This window comes from Protomyctophum parallelum (genome assembly GCF_964188405.1).
Source record: "Protomyctophum parallelum genome assembly, chromosome: 14".
Classification (NCBI taxonomy): Eukaryota; Metazoa; Chordata; class Actinopteri; order Myctophiformes; family Myctophidae; genus Protomyctophum; species Protomyctophum parallelum.
This window is the reverse complement of record NC_139709.1, coordinates 33889450-33902215: the sequence shown is the minus strand read 5'-3', so window position 1 is coordinate 33902215 and position 12766 is coordinate 33889450.

Genomic DNA, 12766 nt, shown 5'->3' with positions numbered 1-12766 from the left:
AAAATAAAAAAAACGTTGGGTTATAGGCAGCCCATCGTTTTTTGAATTTTTGGAGAAAAAAAATATCCTCGTTTTTCATCATTTTGTATGTAGGACTAGTAACATGCCAAAGTTTGTGCTATTGCCATAGAGAATGCATTGGGCGTTTAAGTTAAATAACTCAACATTTCAAAATGAGCACAGTGACATTTCAGATCAGCGAATCAGGCTGGAACCCAGGCTACATTCATATATTCAGGACTTGCACACATTTTCACAATTCTCAAAAATAGATCTACATGCTCATAGCGAAGCACACTATGAGCTAAAACAGGAGGCCTTAAGAAATGAGCTGACAGAAGTATTCAATGTGTTTTATGAAATAAAAGTATCAACATGGCAATGTAGTACAGGAAAGTATGGCATCAACAAAGTACAACAAGTAATGCAGAATATCCCATTTCACAAGTTAAAGATCCAGGAAGATTTGAACCCATGACATTGTGATCATGTAGACAGTGTCCTATCCCAGTGGTGAGCAGAATGTCACAGGTTCAAAGCGTGGGCAGTGTGTCTGGATGTAAGCTGACAGACATGAAACCTGAACATTTCACTAGTGCAGTAGGCTACTGTTCCCGTCCCCGAGTGGTCTCGAACCACCATCCTCTCGGTTAACAGCCAAAGTAAGCTCAAATTCCCGTAGTAGATTTACATTGAAACTAACTCAATGGTCTTATATCACTCCGGATGTGATACCTTGCTCGGCCAGTGTGTGGCGCTGTGAGCTCGCTCAGCCAGCCAATCACATGGTCATCGGTGTCATCAAGGTCATCTGTCACAGGTCCATAGAAGCTGCTATCTACGCCTTTGCTTTTGTGCGGACAAGAAATCAACAGAAAAACAGGCAAATTATTTAACGACTAAACACATGTATGACATGTGTGTTTTGTCAGAATGCTGGGTTAGCCATGTTGATTAAGAAGATGGTCACGGAATGTAAATGAACGTAGATTCGAAAAGGATTTCCAATTTGCTTTCAGTTTGCATATCCTCTCTAGAGTGGATATGGAAATAGCCTTCTGTATTCCTGCGTGTAAATTACAGGATACAGTAGGCGGGGCTCTAGACCGAACTGAACTGTAGAATGATAGAAGAGCCCGCCGTACTAGCATTTTATTAGACAGGCGGAAAATGGTACAAGAATAGTATTGTCAAACTGACAGTCTGTTTAGTTTAGTCAGCAGTCATGGAACATGGAACCTCTGTGTTGAGAGCCTGATCATCACACCAGTACACCATCTCTGAGTACTGTTGAAGTGGTCTTTTGTATTTTAGCCTTCAGTTAGGTAAAGCTGAAAAGCAATGAACTGTAAGAGAAAATGAAATATTTGTGATGAGAGTCCGATCATTAGACGACTACACCATCATTCTGTCCCTCTCCCTCTGCCAATGTCTCAAGTAAAAATGAAGGGATCCATTAAAATAAAAATGTGTCCCGGGCGGCGAACCCACAAATGGGTCCCGACCGACCCAGTGCATTGTGGGAAACAGTGTAGTTTAGCGGATAGGATCCTTCAGGGCCTCGTTCACCTCCTCCTCCTGCTGCTGCTGCAGCACGTGCCACTGGACCACCGGACGCCTCGGGTTGGCCAGCATGTCCGACCAATGGCGGAGGCCCATCCAGCACTTGCCGATGGCGTCGTTGCTGCCCAGCTTGTCGTATAGTCGTGATCAGCTGCACCTGCACCTTCTGCATGGGGAGAGAGAGAGAGAGAGAGAGAGAGAGAGAGAGAGAGGCTTGTGTTTAAATACGGCAATCGCGCAACAGTGTCCTTTGCCAGGAAGAACTGATCTGTTTAAGGCCTCACTCACACCTTTCCATCTAGCATACAACATTGATACATGCTAGATGTAAGCAAGATGTAAGTGTCATGGCCGCCCCAATGCATTTCCAATGGAAGTCACATGGTTTGATACAACATTTTGGACTACAAGCTGTTGTATCAAACCATGTGACTTCCATTTTTTATTTTACTTTTACTCCACTACATACTTTTGAAAACCCCGAGCAACACTGCCACACTACAGGGCAATACCCCCGTAGTGTGGCAGTACGTGTTGCTCTGGCTGAAGTGGGTATTAACCCATTTAGACCTGAGAAAATATTCTACAAATTCCTTCTAAATCCTGACAGTTTTGTCTGTCAGAAAAACCCTATGTTTCTATGTCGTTCTCAAACATTTTCATGTCAAGGACCCCCAAAATTATGTGAAAATTGGCTGCCGACCCACATCTGAAAATATGTAGTTCCAGGGACCTCCCAGAAGCAAAGATTTGAGTTAGAAACTGAAAGAATATATATTGAAAGATTTGCGGCATTTTCACGATTTTTCAAAAATAGCAGACCTACAAGCTCGGCGCAGAGTGCAGCGCTACAAGCTTTTCAATAGCTAAAGTATCAGACAAAAATAGAAAAAGGACCACCGCTCATCTGCTGAAAAAAACTTTAGGGAGGTGCTGGAGCCACAAAAGGAATATGAGGGAAAATAAAGGGAAGCTCCGCACACTCAGATCTGCGCACAATCAGTTTATTTTTGGCAAGCTTTCGGTCTACTGACCTTCTTCAGTATATAGCTAAAGTATAACATAATGCTAGATTCTCTGTGGGGTTCAGGTCAGGCCAGTTGAAACCAGGTCAGGCCAGTTGAAAAGATGGCTGTGTTGAAACCATTGTTAAGTTTTCACTGTCAGTGGATCAACACCAGCAGATAACATGGCCAAAATCATCACTGTGTTTTGTCAAGTCCAGAGTCTTAACACAACCGTCTATTATGATATTTTACAGCACTGTGTGTCTCCGTACATTGACAAGCTTTATGTCGATGCTGATCTTCCTTTTCAGGCAGCACTTGGCACCTGCCCACAGAGCCAAAACTACTAGGAACTGGTTTAATGACCATGGTATTACTGTGCTTAACTGACCAGCCAACTGGCCTGAACTGAACCCCACAGAGAATCTAGGTTGTATTGTCAAGAGGAAGGTGTGAGACATGAGACTGAACAATACAAATTAATTTACGGCTGTTATACACTGACACGGAGCAAGACAGGAACGCCCAAAAAACGTCACATCCGTTTTTTTACCCTGGGCAGAATTTCCTATGGCTGCCAATGCAACTTTTTCCAATCCTTAATCACATACGGACAAACATCTATGCCGATAATATCTAACTTGCGGAGGTAACGTGCCTTGTCCACGGGCAACAGATCTTTCAACGTATGGCATTGCAAATACGTTTGATAATCGCTACTCTGCGCAATATTGTTTTGGAAATGCCGCAAATTGCATTGCAGTGAACGAGAGCAAATCACAACTTACCCTGGGGGTGGTGACTCCGCCCTGAATATGCGTTGTCGTGTCAGTGTATCATAGCAAACCTGGGCTTCCATAACACCTCAACAGTGCCACTGACTGATTACCTCCATGCCACGCCCCATTGATGAAATGATTTGTTCAAAAGTAGCCCAGACCAAGTATTAACTGCATACATTAATATACTTTTCAGATGGTCGACATTTCTCGTTTAAAAACTTTTTTTTTGTGGTCACGTAAAATATTCTAATTCATTGAGATAGGATTTTTTGATTTTCATGAGCTGTACGCCATTAAAACAAAAATGTTTTAAATACTAGAAAATGAACTTTTACTAAATATTCTAAATAGTTGAGATGGACCTGCATATATCAATCTTTGGCACAGATGCTTTCCCGGTTTTAATGGGTAAATGAATGCTCTATCGTGCGAGGGTCATACTACGGAGGTATTACGTTTGGAAGGAACGGTTTAGGGGTCATAGAATGGAACCGTGGCTGGCAGGCATGCTTACCTGTATCTGGGAGAAGGGGATCTCCAAGCTGAAGCTCTCGTTGAAGTACGGATTCAGAGACCGCTGTCTTCTTCCTCTTAACACACTTCCCGTTGTGCTGCAACACCACCTTAACAAAGGGATCTGGAGACAGAGAGAGACAGAGACAGAGAGACAGAGAGAGAGAGAGAGAGAGAGAGAGAGAGAGAGAGAGAGAGAGAGAGAGAGAGAGAGAGAGAGAGAGAGAGAGAGAGAGAGAGAAAGAGAGAGAGAGAGAGAGAGAGACCAATAAGTAAAGACAAGCAGACAGCAAGGAACGTAAAGATGTAATGACGAATGGTATCATGGTATCATTATAAGCGTCAATGAGTCATAGGTAACTTATATACAACTGTACCAGTGTTGCCAGATAGGAAATGTTAAATGATTGTATACTGGAGGCTTAAAATGATCGTATTTGAATGAAAACTACCATATACAACCAAAAAAGACCTTGTTTGAGACAAGAATGTGACAAAAGACGCATCAGATGTGTGGAAGCAGGCAATTGGACACTTCCACAAATAAAAGCCAGAAACTGGACTTGAAAGATGCGACCAGTGTTTTTAATGCCTTAAAGTACAGAACTATAGGGTCATATTTACGGAAAAACCAAACCAGGTCTCGAATCAGTAGGGAGGGAATTTAGAAAATTCACAAAAATTGGGCATTACAATGTTTGTAATTTGTATCATACATCGTACAGAGGGTAAAATGATCGTACAAATACACTAATTATCATGCATCTGGCAATAACACTGAGCTGAACAGACCTTAAAGGTGAAGAGAGAGAGAGAGAGAGAGAGAGAGAGAGGTTTTGAGGGAAAGGTTCCAGATTGAGGGTTCCGGCCTGCATGATGACTCCGCTCCCGACCGGGTGACATGGGAATTTTGTAACACAGACCAGGCTTTCCTCCGAGGTGGAAAGCCTGGTGACTTGAGGTGTGTGTGTGTGTGCCTGTGCGTGCGTGCGTGCGTGCGTGCCTGATTGTCAGTGAAGTTATAATCCAGGGTGTACTCCAGATGATTGATATAACGAAACAAAATTAAAATACAAATAAATGACATAACGCGAGACATCTCTAACCGACCCATGTTCTAATTCACTCTCCTTGGCCCTAGTGTTTATTTTGACAGTTCAGATTGAAGTCATCTGAAATGTTTTAGTGTCAGTCTAGTTTCAGTCGAGTAAATATCAGAAGATTTTAGTAGACTAAATCTACAGTTGTCTTAGTCGATTAAAATGGATTTTGGCAGGCCTTGGTGGTGTTGTAACGCCTGATGTTAGACTTGGTTGCATGCTGAAAATAGCAGATCTGATCGGGACAATACCCGAGCACAACCAAACACAAAATGACTTGTCTTTTAGTTCTACCGGATGTCTTCTTCACCAGTCCCCCCCTGACATTTTAGTCTAGTTTTTATTTGACGAAATTGTCAGCAGTCTTAGGTTTAGTCATCATAGCTTAGTTTTTATGTCGTTTTTACATAGTTTTCCTCTGTGAAAAAAGGTATAGTCGAAGAACATTTATTTCGCCGTAGTTTTAGCCGACGAAATCAACACTGCTTGGCCCTCTTTTTGTTCACCTGTCCTTCACCCTCGCCTTCTCCCTCCTTGTCCTTCTTCCGGCGCCCTCAGCCGCCCTTCCTCTCGCGGACCTTCTTGGGTTTCTTGGTTTCTTTTTTTTTTTTTTTTTAAGATATTTTTTTGCGGCTTACGCCTTTTATTGATTTTTTAAGGGACAGATAGTAGGCTGACAGGAAACGGGAGAGAGATGGGGGGATGACATGCGGTAAAGGCCGTGTCGGGTTCGGGAGTCGAACCCGCGGCACACCGCGACTGGATCACCAGTCCGGTGCCCAGACCGTTACGCTACGGCCTGGGCGGTTTCTTGGTTTCTTGATGCACTTCTTGTAGATTCCATGCAGCCCACCAGGGCTAGGACCACCACCACCATGGCCCCTATGGCCCACATGGGCACTAAGAGGGGGACGCACAAACAATATGGTAAGTTAAAGAACCAGATTTTTAACCACTTAAATCTGCGGTTTTCAACCAGTGGTCCCCAGCTAAATGATGGCGACTTGGTATAACCAAATTAACCCCTTATTAAATCTTTAAGTCGAGACCCGTGATGGACCCGTAAGGTCTCTCAAGAGTTACATTATTGTTAAATATGTGTATTAGTTAATTTAGTTAAGTCTACACAAGTAGAGAAGATAGAAGAAGTGTTATTTTGCCTGTTATCTCTCCTATGGTGCCACATCAATGCAGCATGGAAATGTGGACAAAATCACATGCAACAACAACAAAATATTCTTGGGTCTGAGAGGCTGAATCTCATCAAATGGTGGCCCCGTGGCTCAAATGCCAAAAAAATAATGGATAATGAAAAGGGTTGAAAATCACTGACTTGTTGTTGTGCGATGCTATTGCATTGTACTAGAAAACAACAGATCTATACAAGCTCAAATGGTGAAGCGACACTATCGTACGACAATAAAGTATACTATAGGGTTTAAGTGAAGGTTTTGGGAGAAGAGCTTACTTCTGCCTTTATGATCTTCATGAGTGCACAAGCCAGGTGGCAAGATGAAGAAATGAGACAACGGAAGTTGGTATGGTAATGATAAAACAAATAAGAGAATGAAATTACAACATTATGGTATTGGTAGAAGATGGATATTTAATGACAAGGGTGCCGTCAGTATGTTGCACGAATGCACATGGACGTGTGTGTGTGTGTGTGTGTGTGTGTGTGTGTGTGCGTGCGTGCATGCATGCGTGTTTGTGTACAAGTATTACTATATGGATGTGTACAAGGCAGTCTGCCTCTCCACACTGCTCTACAGCTCTGAAACCTGGACACCCTACCAGAGGCACATAAACTGTCTAGAGGCTTTCAACATATTCTGCCTCCAAAGGATCCTGGGTCTGACATGGGCCGACAGGGTGCCATACACTGAAATATATGACCGGACCAACACACCCAGCATTACAGCACTCCTTGGCCAAAAACACCTCAGATGGGTCGGGCATGTGATCCGTATGCCAGCCCATCGCCTACCCCGACAGATCCTGTATGGCCAGCTTCAAGCCGGTCAAAGGGCTGCCGGAGGTCCAAAAAAGAGGTACAAGGACCACATCAAAACCCTCCTGAAGAAGTGTGACATCAGACCACCAGCGCTGGAGTCCCTGGCTGTTGATCGCCACACCTGGAGCTCTACCTGCCACCAGGGAATCGCTCACCTTCAGGAGAAGTTCACAGAGAGGAGAGCACAGCGGCGTGAACAGCGGCACCAGCGTGCTAGGGGTCTACCGACCACCGCTGCTGCCTTCCCCTGCCCCTCCTGTGACAAAATATGCGGATCACGCATTGGTCTGAGCAGCCACCTATGCACAGACGACAGACACAACAATAATTCATCCCATGAACTTTATTTGGAGCAACGTCATCATCGACATCGATGGACTGCCATAATAAGCAAGTAAGTGTGTGCGCGCGTGCATGCATGCGTGTTTGTGTACAAGTATTACTATATGGAATAGAAATTCCTCACAAGAGAAATAGTTGTTTTACATTCAAGAAGATTGAAGTTGGGGTCATATAGGATTAGATATTAGTTATTATGCCTGATTTATGCATATTTACGCGTGGGGGTCACACACTGTAAATAGCCGATCTACACGCTCACAATTAAGTGTTGCAGTACAATGCATTGAAAACTTTTAGATCTGATATTTTCGGCTATAGCTATAGACATAGACAAAAAATCACACCTGTGTGAACCGAGTGGTGCAATTCCCCTCTCTCTCTCTCTTTCTCAGCACTACCCCTCTCTGTTTCTGGCACCCCCTACTGGTATTAATAAATGCACGCACGCAGCATTACCCCGTGTTCCAATTTCACGCATGCGCACACCACTCGTGCTCTTGACTGATACACACGGACATTCCTGGTTGTAGGAGTGGTTGCACCACTCAAAAATGCAAAACAATGTAAAATCACTGTACTTGATGATCATGTCTTCACAAGTAATAAAGGCATGAGTGTGTGACTGTGTGTGTGAGTGTGCCGTGTGAGTGTTTGTGTGTGTATGTGCACTCACTTGGCAGGTGTGTGAGCTCATTGAAGAACTTGTTCTTCATGTGGTTGTACTGGTGGTGGTTCATGTGATTGTACTGGTGGTGGTTCATGTGGGAGGAGGAGGGGGGCTCCCTTTCATCCTCCGCTGCCCTGGGGAGCCGCTCCCCCGCCATGCCGACCAATCGCATCGCTGCGCTGCAAACACAAAGAGGAGGAGACAAAAAAACGGTCAGACATCCAATTCAATTCAAAGGGGTTTATTGGCATGAGAAAACATACGTTTACATTGCCAAAGCAGAAAGAACAATACAACAATACAGCAATACAATCAAAACAAAAATGATGTACATTTGAAGGTCAGAATCTTCTATAGATCAAATTCTATGTACCAAGGTCACTCAATGCAGGTATATTGCAGGAATATACACAATGATTAGTCTTTAGGGTGGTTGTGTTCCATTTCATATCCTTCTCCTATCACAGCAACTCACAAATCTTGCTGCTGTGTTTGCACATTGTTGTACTTCGCCCAGCAGACATCCACTATTGATATTTCCAAAAGTAACTTCTGCTTAATCATTTCTGTTTTGGATATGAAGCCATGATGAAAAGAATATTTCATGAACACAAATCCCGCAACTGTTCAGCAGCATCAGTTTTATTCAAATAAAACCTTCATCAAGAGTGTCTTACAGCAATGATACCAACATCTACTCATATATAGACCCTTCTATGTTCACAAACAAACAAGCAATGTGGCACATATTGACAAAAACATGTTCATACGATCCTTTTGATGAGCCCAGACCTTAAACTGAGCCTATATTTCTAACCTGTGCCCTAATGTGAAAACATTGACCTGAACATGATGTGGTCTTAAAATGTGTTAATCTATAATGTAGAGCAGGGGTTCTCAACCCGTGGGTCGCGACCCCTCTGGGGGGGTCGCCAAATTATTTTGGGGGGCCCCCAAATTATTTGAATGGCTGAATGGCTGTAAAATGGAAATGAAGTTGACATAGTACACATAGTACATGCATAAACCTTTCTTAATGATTATATCTGGTTTCAGTATTTATTTATGTTATCTATGTTATTTATTATGTTATTGTGACTTTGTATATTTATATATTTATCTTGTGTCATTATATTATCACCAATTTACCCGAATTCAGCTCAAGTGGAGTTAGGTGGTTTTCTCTGTCAAGATACTGAAGATAGTTCTTATCAATGACAGAAAAAACATCTTAACTCCACTGACAATGAATCTCCAAGTTTGATTATCACACATGGACACACACACACACACACACACACACACACACACACACACACACACACACACACACACACACACACACACACACACACACACACACACACACACACACAACAAACACACACATGCAAGTTTGATTATATCACACACACACACACACACACACACACACACACACACACACACACACACACACACACACACACACACACACACACACACACACACACACACAGAAACTGTCGTTATTTGTGTTCAGTCAGTACCCTATTGGCTGACAATGAATCTCCAAGTTTGATTATCACACATGGACACACACACACACACACACACACACACACACACACACACACGCACACACACACACACACACACACAAAGAAACACACACATGCAAGTTTGATTATATCACACACACACACACACACACACACACACACACACACACACACGCACACACGCACGCACGCACGCACGCACGCACGCACGCACACACAAACACACACACACACACACACACACACACACACACACACACACACACACACACACACACACACACACACACACACACACACACACACACACACACACTTTACATGAGACCACCCCTATTGTTTACTATGAAAACCTGTCGACCGTCCATCCGTCCGTCACGCCTCGTGACATGCAAATCAAACCAGGAACCCTGTACAGTACACTCAAGACACTGCCCCCACTGCCACCCTTATATCTCCATATATGGAGCTGACCTGTAGGCTGTAGACATTCCATGTTGATCTGACCTCATCAAACCCTGTAGACTCAAGACAGCTTCATATATGGCCAGTACAGAATTCATTCCATATGTTGATCTGACCCCCCATCCCAAATTGCCAGGGCTCGCCCAGCAGTCTGCCATCACCCTGCAGGCAGATGCATGGACGCCTCAGGGCGTCTTACTGGTATATAACTTGTATGTCTTTAAATGTTCTGATGAATTGAAAATGGAGGACCCTGATGTAAAAGTCTTAGTGCTTTTTCTGGTTTATCCTCGTAACAGTTTTTGTATTGACCATACTGTACCCACTCTACAAACTGAATAGGAATATCAATGAATGATTGAATGAATGAATGAATCAATCAATCAATCAATCAATCAGGCAGGGTATACCAACATCTATATAGAACATCTATTCTATGTTTGTGGAAGTCTTTGTATTTAATGTAAAGCAGATTTAGTTTTGTTTCCTGGTATGAAATGGGCTATAAAAAATTACTTAAGGTGGATTCTCTAAAATGGTGTAGCCTACTGTACTGTACATGTCATATTTGATATTGGTTTCTTATAATTCACAGATCACCACCAGGGGGGCAGTCAGACAGATATTTTGTGAAGCCTGAAACTCCTGAAAGTTCATATAATGGCCTGTTGTGGCCATAGCCCCATAGAAGTCCATGTATTTGGGCCTAACTTCACCTAGACTGTATTACCTTAATAAACATGGTCATGAACATGAATACTTTCTGCTTCCAGTCACTAGTTTAAAGTCTCATTTCTAATGTCATAATATTCTTTTTGGAAAATTATGGTCCCATTTATAAAATAAATGACCATAAAGTCGCGTATGTTCTGAGGGGCGTGGCAGCCGCTACCGTTACAGTCTATGATCGGGAGTCCCCACCCACTCGAGTCAAAATAAAAACCAACGGAGAAGAAGGGGGGAAGTCCCGCCTCGTTGTCTGGGCAGCCAATGGCCAGCTGGGCCCAAACGGATCTAGAAAGATGGCGACTTACAGTGCAGGAATAACAGGCTTCATTTTACGTCCATGTTAGACCCGGGGAACGCTTTGTCCATATTTTTTACAGTCTATGATCACCACCAAGGAATGAGGAGAAAAAGAAACAATGCTGCCCTCTTGTGGCCTTGGGTTAACATTAGTTCGTTTATAAAATATCTATCACTGAAGAAGCCATAAATAGACAGTAGTGTAAAGTAAACAAGTAGTTGTAAACAACAACTACTATTACTACTAATCATTTTAAATTTTAATTAATTGTCTTACTTTTACTACGGACCAGATTTAAACCCATTACCTCTGTTATTACCCTGTTTTAATTTGTATTTGTATGTAAAGCATTTTTGAGTGCAGCGGAACGGAGCTGTAATAATCCATCCAGAGTGAGGTCAGAGGTCATTCTCCCAGTAATGATCAGTGTTGTTTTCTTCGACTAAAACTAAGACAAAAAATGTTCATCGTTTTTCCACTGACGAAAACTAAATGGAAACTAAATTAAAACTATGGTGACTAAAACTAAGAATAAATATACTGACAATTTCGTCATCAAATAAAAACTAAACTAAAATGTTAGGAAGGGACTATAGTGGACAAGAGATCCAGTATAAGTCATTTTACAATAGTTGCATGCTGAAAACAACGTGTCACGCTGCGACGCGTTGTGTGCTATTTTCAGCAAGTGAAAAAATCTGCCATTACGACGGCATCAAGGCTCGCCTAAATACATTTTGTTCGACTAAATCAACTGTAGATTTAGTCGAGAAAATCTTCTGATATTTAGTCGACTAAAACTAGACTAACACTAAAACATTCCAGGTGACTAAAATGTGACAAAAAATAAATGAAAACTATTCAAGAGACTATGACTAAAACTAAAATCAAAATGTGCTGCCAAAAACAACACTGGTGAGGGCAGAGGTCATTCCCCAACTTGGAGGCCAGTGTAATGATGCTGCAGGAACCAAAGTGAAACCTGCAAACTACCATGTTAAGACAGACGTAAAGGCAACAAAGAGTAGGAGACCGCTTAGCCCGAGGCTGAGGTGTTTCAGTGGTAACAGACCAGTAGTATTAGTGGCATCATTTTCATATTGCAAAACATTAAAAAATAGGCATACACACATACTGTACAACTCTGAAGTCATCAGAGGAATTCACATGTCACATGAGTGATTAAGTCAGATGAGAAGCTGATGAGACAGTTACCATTGTCTTAGTACAGTTCTAGAACTCATGATCCAACCTTTAGAACACCGTTGCTCCAATCAATTGCAGCCCCTGTTGTGGGGCCTGGTGTGACTTTTTTTGATTGATTGAATAATTTGACAGATTGACCAAAGAAAAGTACAATGGAACAGATTTAGTCCTGAATAAGCCCTCTAGTTTCCACTTGTTCAGTAAGGTCCTGTGTATTAAATTCATCAAGACATTTAAAGACAAACAATCTCATGTTCGAAATGTGTGATATGAAAAATAAATGTATTTTTAAATACTTAAGCATTTATAAAAACCCTGTACTTAAAACACGCTCCATACAGTATATGGCCAGTACATAATTTATTCCATATGTTGATCTGACCCCCCCCCATGCCAAAGCGCCAGCACTCGCCCAGCAGTCTGCTGTCACCCAGGCGGATGCGTGCAGCCGTGCATGCGACCTGTCAGATGTTACATTACCTTACATTACATTACATTTAGTGTTACATGAAATTCACTCACCTAAACAGCGACTCATT